Source organism: Notothenia coriiceps, unplaced genomic scaffold (assembly GCF_000735185.1).
Source record: "Notothenia coriiceps isolate Sejong01 unplaced genomic scaffold, NC01 NC01_scaffold00000339, whole genome shotgun sequence".
Lineage (NCBI taxonomy): Eukaryota > Metazoa > Chordata > Actinopteri > Perciformes > Nototheniidae > Notothenia > Notothenia coriiceps.
The window spans coordinates 16,959,929-16,967,091 of record NW_011333040.1 but is presented as its reverse complement, the minus strand read 5'-3'; the positions used below and the strand labels follow the sequence as shown (position 1 = coordinate 16,967,091).

Here is a 7,163-nt window from a genome sequence, read left to right as displayed (position 1 = left end):
CTAAGAGAGAGCTTTATCTGTTTATCATTTAGCTTTGTGATCTGTTTATTTGAATGTCACTTTGGAGTCTGGTAAGTGGACTGAGTGGGTGAGCTCTTTCAAAAGTCAGCTATTCAAAGGTCGTCATTCGTGAATCATCGGCTTGGATTTTCCCATTTGATCTGACGTAAGTGATCACAAGACTAGATGCGGGGACCTCTGATGTGGCTCCCCGCCCCCTCATAGATGACTCACGAGACCTCAGAAGAAACCACGGAGGCCCAAATGGCCGATCTGGGGGATTCAGTAGAGGACAGGTATATGGCGGAATCCTGAAGTCGATGTACGGACCTTTAAAGACCCTTCTGTACATTTAGACCTCACCGGCAGGTAGGTGCGATGTCTGTTCAGATGACCGTCAAATCCAACGGGATGCCATAAATAAACTACACAGAATCACACTACACACCCTACGAAGATTACATCAGCAGACTGATGATAGAATACAACCCTCTTTGGGGACCCAATTTACTATAACTTATTGAAAACAGTAAAAAATGTAATACCTTGGAAAATGCCGGTTTCAATACTTTTTTAATCGGCTTCATTTACACTAAATGATTTATCAACACCTTTAATACTTTTTAAGACCTCGCGGACCCCTTTAGCGAGCATGGCGCTGATGGATCTCTGGGGTCTGAATCAAAGTAAAGCTCTTCCTGCAATTGAATAGGTGGTGGTTGCTAAAACATACATACATATAGTAGACTTCTTTTTCCACTTAAAGGTGGGGTAGGTAAGTTTGAGAAACCGGCTCGAGATACACTTTTTGTTATATTCCATGGAATGCTCTTAACATCCCGATAGCAATGAATATCTGAAGTGCTTTGACAACAAATCCATACAAAAATGTCCTCTGTGGAAGCCGTGGCGCTGTAAAAAGCACGACCAATCATCTGAGCCGGCCCGGCTAAAATAACTGGATGGCCTACCTGCCTGTCAGCCTTCCATCTGTGCACAAACTTATCTCGTGGCCCCTCATTGGTCATGTGCGCGTTCGTGTGTGTTGGAGGAGGGGCTCTGTAAGGAAGTGGCAGATTTGTTCCGGTTGTGTATTTTCACATTTTAGTGCACTCAAGCTGGTTTCTCCAAAATGACCTACCCCACCTTTAAGCAGACTGTCTCGGTAAATGTTTCCGGTTCCATTCGATTATTCTATTAAAATTGTGAAAATGCCCGTTTCGAAAAAGCTATTTTTTTTATCAGCCAAAACTTCAAATCTTTCCTTTAAATTGTATAATGCAGATGCCTTCATTTGTTAATCTTTTAGTTTGAGTTTATATGTGTAAGGGTTGTAGGATCCGTGTATGGCTTTTACACACTTGTCTCCTTGTTACCTTTTCTGTGTGTTTCTGTTCTTCTTCTCTTATGTATCCTCACTTTTTTTAAACTCAGATGCTTTGATAGATATAGACGCATTCCCCCTGTACTTTAATAGGGGGAGTCAAATTGTCTTCTCAACACTGTCAAGTCCTCACTTGTGCACCACCGAACATTTGGTAACCAGCTTTTATTTTCCAGTCAACAACTTAATGCTTGGCTGACAAATCAAGGACGAGCAGACAAGAACGCATCAAACTGAATCATAGCTAAATCCTGATTGAATAGCGCGCTGATCTATTTCATATTTATTTAAAGAGATAATATGTTGCTCTCATCTCCACTGAGGGGTTTCCATGCGCCCCCCCCACCCCCCCTCCTCCTCGCTCCAGACTCTGCCAGGACCTTTGCAATACACGCTCTAAGACCTTAATTGCACGGAAAGATGACACAGAAAGGCCGTTTCCACTTGTTTCAGGGAAAAAGACCAGCAAATGTTTGCCATTGTTTTTAACGAGCAGCAGCAGCAGCAGCATTTCATGGAAACCATTTTTCCTTCCACTGTTTTTTTTGTCATGCCATCGAATCAAGAGCTCTGTGTTGTTACTGTTATGGTTGGTTAATGGCAGCATGAAGCCTGTGACTGAAATGGTACCATAAACACAGGTCCATGAGCAATACAAAGAATCACAGTTAAATGAACTACAGATGTTTTCATTACTTCCTGGTTGTGTACGCATGAATATAAAAAATATTTTAGAAGTTAGTGATTATCGGAAAACGATTTTTTCTGATGCAATATATTAAGTGATGTTGTGAATTTAGAGTAACCAAACATTCATTGCTTTTGAATGAAGGTGGCTTTGTCTTCCACTGAAGGATCACAGATGATGGTGGTGGCTATTAAATGTAAACATTTGAGATATCTTTAAAGTACAAACAAATGGGTCATAGTCTTCCAGAAGAATAATGTGAACCAAAATCCTTTACAGACGTAGCCAAAAACCAAAGACAACTTCCAAATAAAATGTCATGTTTGATTTCACTTGGGATACATCTAGTCATATTTCTCGCCACCTGTCAAAGGTAAATCCAAAATTCCCTGGCGTTTTCTCCCCGGTCCGGTCGGCCAATTCCTGAAGACTTTAACCAAATCTTTCTTGGATTGTGAAATGTTGGCCTCGTCACAACTCTCTTGCTTTATTCATTAAGGGCTCTCTGCCATGTTGCAACATTCCGGGAGCTCCGTGAAATTGTGTCGGGAGAGCAGCTCTCCATGCATTGAAGGAGACTTCAAAAAGGACTTGTCTATTGTTTAGACATGTCTATATGTAAAGCATATTATACCTGCCAATTTACAAAAAGAAGTCTTCACTCGGAAGCTAGTTCGCTTAGCTTAGCATAGAGACCTGCCAACAGCTAGCTTGGCTTTCTACAAAGGTGAAAAAAAAAAAAAAACTCAGACAATCTTTGATAGTTAGAAAAATCTTAGCGCATGTGTCCAATCCTCTGAATAACAATGAAGTAGGATGTTAAATCGAAAGTTTGACAGAGAAATTAAAAAGTCAACCACATGCGAGGAACAATATGTGATGACAATTTTTTTTTTGCGACGACCTTGGAAGTTTCAGACTATTTGCAGTGTGTTCTTGTAAGGAGAGAAAACAGAACAGTAAAACCAGTCATTTAAAAAGATGTGTTCACTGCACGGAGAGTGCCTCGTATATTTGATTACATCTACAGGATAACGACCGTCACTCCCTGTTTGTATCTGTGTGTGTGTGCATTTGTCATTACTGTGTATGTGTGTGTGTCTTTTAGGGAGTGCAGGGATCGGCTGGTTGTAAACCCTAAACACTGCGCTCGCACTTGGAGGCAGCTGTGCATTTAGTCAGGGCAGCGCCAACAAAAGAGCAGCCTTTGTTGTGAACACACTCCGCACACTGCTGACAACTGCTTACACGCACACGCACACGCAGACACACACACACACACACACACACACACGTGCTATCCCTTCCCCTTCGTGCTCTGTAAACACAGAGATCATCACGTGCTGATTAATTACTTAAATGCACGGTTCGGCAGCACAGAGGCTTCAGGTTCTGTCGCCATGACGGCTGCAATCATGGTTACAAGAAGGACTATGCTTCAAGCCACTGCTGGGATTATAGAGGAGCCAAACGCACACGCTTACACAGCTCTGGCAAACCTGTCTGAAAGTCTTGCTGGGGGATAGACGTAGACATTAATTAAAATAAAAACAGTCCATCAATCAACCATGTCCAAGTCCTGCAACACAAATAAATTCATTGGGTGTATTTATTTTAACAAGCTGTGGTCTCTTCGCTCCAAATGTGCTGAACAGTGGCCGTGAAGAAGAAGCCCGTCTTTGATGATATTCAATGAAGGAACACCCAACCTTACTCTGTTTTCATTCAGACTTCAAAGCAGTAGAAATACACAAAGCTGGACATTTTAGTGACACTCAGTGAAGTCCCATGCTGCTTTGTTCAAAAGTTCCTTCTTTGCTTTTCCAGCCCATCGTCTTTGTGAGCACATTAATAATCCTTGTGTCCATCTGCTGTGATTTCAAAGATTTCTTGTCATTTTGATATTGGGAATAAGTTCAATTTAACTGCCAACTACCATATTTCAAGTAGTCTGTATGGACAATCTGAAATATATTATGTATACTATACTGTAAAAAAAAAGGATAAGATTTTTCTGTTTACACATTTTGTTTAATCTCACATGCCAAGTGCATTTCAGATTGGATGTCACGGCTGAGTGACCCTGCAGTGGGGTTGGACGCTGACCTTGTCTGTCCATCTGTCTGTCAGTCTGTCTTCTCACCTCCTGTGTCTCCTGCTTTGCACACACACTCATACAGTACACACACACCTCTACATCATCAAACAAACACAATACCCCATCTAACACACACACACACACACACACACACACACACACACACACACACACACACACACACACACACACACACACACACACACACTACACACACACACACACACACACACTACACACACACTACACTACGACTAACTACACTACTACTACTACTACTACACTACTACGTACTACTCCACACACACACACACCCACACACACACACACACACACACACACACACACACACACACATTTCAAGCCTGCTCTGGTGTGCGTCACTAGGGCCATCTGTTTGCTAACCTGAGCAGTCTTCTACACGTTCACATCGTTGTATCGCCTCTCATGCAAGTCTGTGATTCTACCGCAGTAATTCATTTCACGATGCGGATAGTATGATGTGCAAACATTACTTAATCTCAGCTCTCTGCAGGTTCATGTTTTACTAAAAGTTGTATATTTTTCAGTAAGTTAAAACAGTGAATAAAATAGAAGATGTGGCAGAAATTGAGTGATAATTATGAGCTGAAGGGTAAAGGTGACAGTGAAAGGGTGCAGGTGATGGCAGAAGACTGGTTTCCCTTGTTCTAACCACATTAATTAAATGGCTGTCATTACATTACATTACATTTGACTTGACTGACATACTCAATACTGTGGGTAATCCCCACAGGAGCCATTTGAGGTGAAGTGTCTTGCCCAGGGACACAACAACATGCTGACTGCAGTGGGGTTTGAACCTGTGCTCCCCTGATCCGAACACCAACGCACTATTCCCACTGCGCCACAGCCTCCCTATCAAAGAGATTATACGCACTAAAGGAATCATTATTGCTGATTATACATAATTGCTATGGATTATATTTGAGTTTGTCAACAGATTTAACAACTTTAAATATTCTTACATGTGTATCTTCTGCTATATGTGCATTTGTCACTTCTTATCTACATGTGTGATATTGGTGTCCATCCTGATCGGTGTGTTTATCAAACCGAGCTGAATACGGTCTACTTAACAGAGTGTGACCTGCTAAAACTCAGAGCTGCGTTTAGCTTCACGTAGCTGCTTCAACACATGGCCTACAGAGCTGGGCTGGCACAGAAAGCTATTTTTAGCCACCGGCTCAAAGGGAGAGCTCACATTCCCAGCTGAACCGTGTCACTCACAAACTTTTCTCACACTTTTCTTTTGATAGTGTGAGTGCAGCCGACTGTGGGTCTTTCAAGGTGTGTGTGATAGGGAGAAATCGACCAAACGAAGGCTACATGCTAAAGTGTGTGTTTGAACATGTTTTATGTACTTCAGTGGTTGTTAGTCTTTCACACATGACTTATTGACAATGGCCATGTGTTAATTAGGCTGATCCATGCTAGCACACAAAATCCTACCTCCCCGACACCTTGGCCATGTTATTTATTAACCCCAAACCTTTAGGACCCTCATTTGAATACCACACAGGGGTTAACAAAGCCCAAAGAGGCTCTTAGCAACAGATAAGGAGGTAGATGATTCGGAGTAGTCTGGACACACATATTTTAAAAAGTAGAGTTTGTAGATGAAAGACAAAAGCTGCTAAATGACTTAACGCTCACTAGTTAATTTCTCCTGAGTATGCTAATTAGAGTGGTTAATGCACGTACACGCGCTAACATACACACAAACGCACACAGGATGTAATTACTGCTCTGGCACACAACTGTGTTTCAGTGTTTGCAAGTAGCTGATGCAATCCCCCCCCACCCCCCCCCAGCTCCAAGAAGCCAAAACAGTGAGTGTAATTCATCTCCAAACTGCTGCCAGGCAGATACAGAAGCTTTTTACAATGAACCCTAACCTAACCCTAACCCCCTTTAATATGACACTACAGTTATCAGTGCTATTGTGTCTATGTTACCCAATACGAAGTCACATGACCCCTCAGTAACGAACCTGATGAAAAACGCTATCACCATAATCAGGCACCGAGGTTTCCTCCACTGGAGAAACAACTGATGTTCTGTATTGTTTTACTTCATCAGATATAAATTCATCCTGCTCGTGACACAATGTAGTGTAGATTGAATCCCACAGCGGCCGCTTGTTTTAGACTGAAAATGAGATTGTTCACAGGCTGTGTAAATATATTGTGTTAAAGGACAGGGTGAGGGAGGGAGGGAGGGAAATGTGATAATGAGAGCAGGATGATTTGACTTACAGGAAACTGGAGAATGAGAGTCAGACGAAAAACAAAAGAGACATGTAGGGTCTCGTCACCATACAGTGAAAGTGAAATGTAGATGCGTGGTGTCTTTATCTGATGGCCAGCTTCTCTTTCTAATTGTTTTAGAGTGCTAGCAAATAGAGTGGTGCAGTGACGCGTCCTAAAACCCGGAAGTAAGTTAGCATTTGACCACTTCCGGTTCCCTCAACAAAAAAGCAACGCAATTTCTCCATAGGATTTTGGAAAATAGCTGGAAATAAGGTCTGTGGTTGAGACACATTCAAGAGACGGATCACGTTTCAGAAGTGACCCCACTGGTGATTTCTGCAGAGTTTACGTGTCTGAAAAACGATGGTTGTTAACATGTGGCTGAATAGGACTACAGAAGTTGTCCAGGCCGTTGTACGTCATTACACCGAACACGTAAACACTCCCGCTGAAAAAGTTAGATTTTCCCCCGTGTTCCGCTTGAAAGCAAGTACCTGCCTCCTGCAGACTGTTCAAACAAACGCTTCAACTTGTACAATTTTGAATCTATAGTTTTGAATATGGATCTTAAGTTGGCGTGACGTTGAAGTAGCGACCCTGCTGTAGTTCCTTTATAGCATAACGTTAGCATTTAGCTTCTGGCGATTCGATTTACGATTCAAAAATGATAAAAGTAGGGTAGACATGTGGAGATTATCCGGC

At 42.1% G+C, this 7,163-nt stretch overlaps 1 protein-coding gene across 1 annotated transcript in view; it reads right to left on the bottom strand.

Annotated features, from left to right (window-relative positions):
- nfatc3a (nuclear factor of activated T cells 3a) overlaps positions 1-7,163 on the bottom strand; it is a 44,905-nt gene that overhangs the window by 6,087 nt on the left and 31,655 nt on the right. The gene's annotated exons all lie outside the window — the stretch shown is intronic.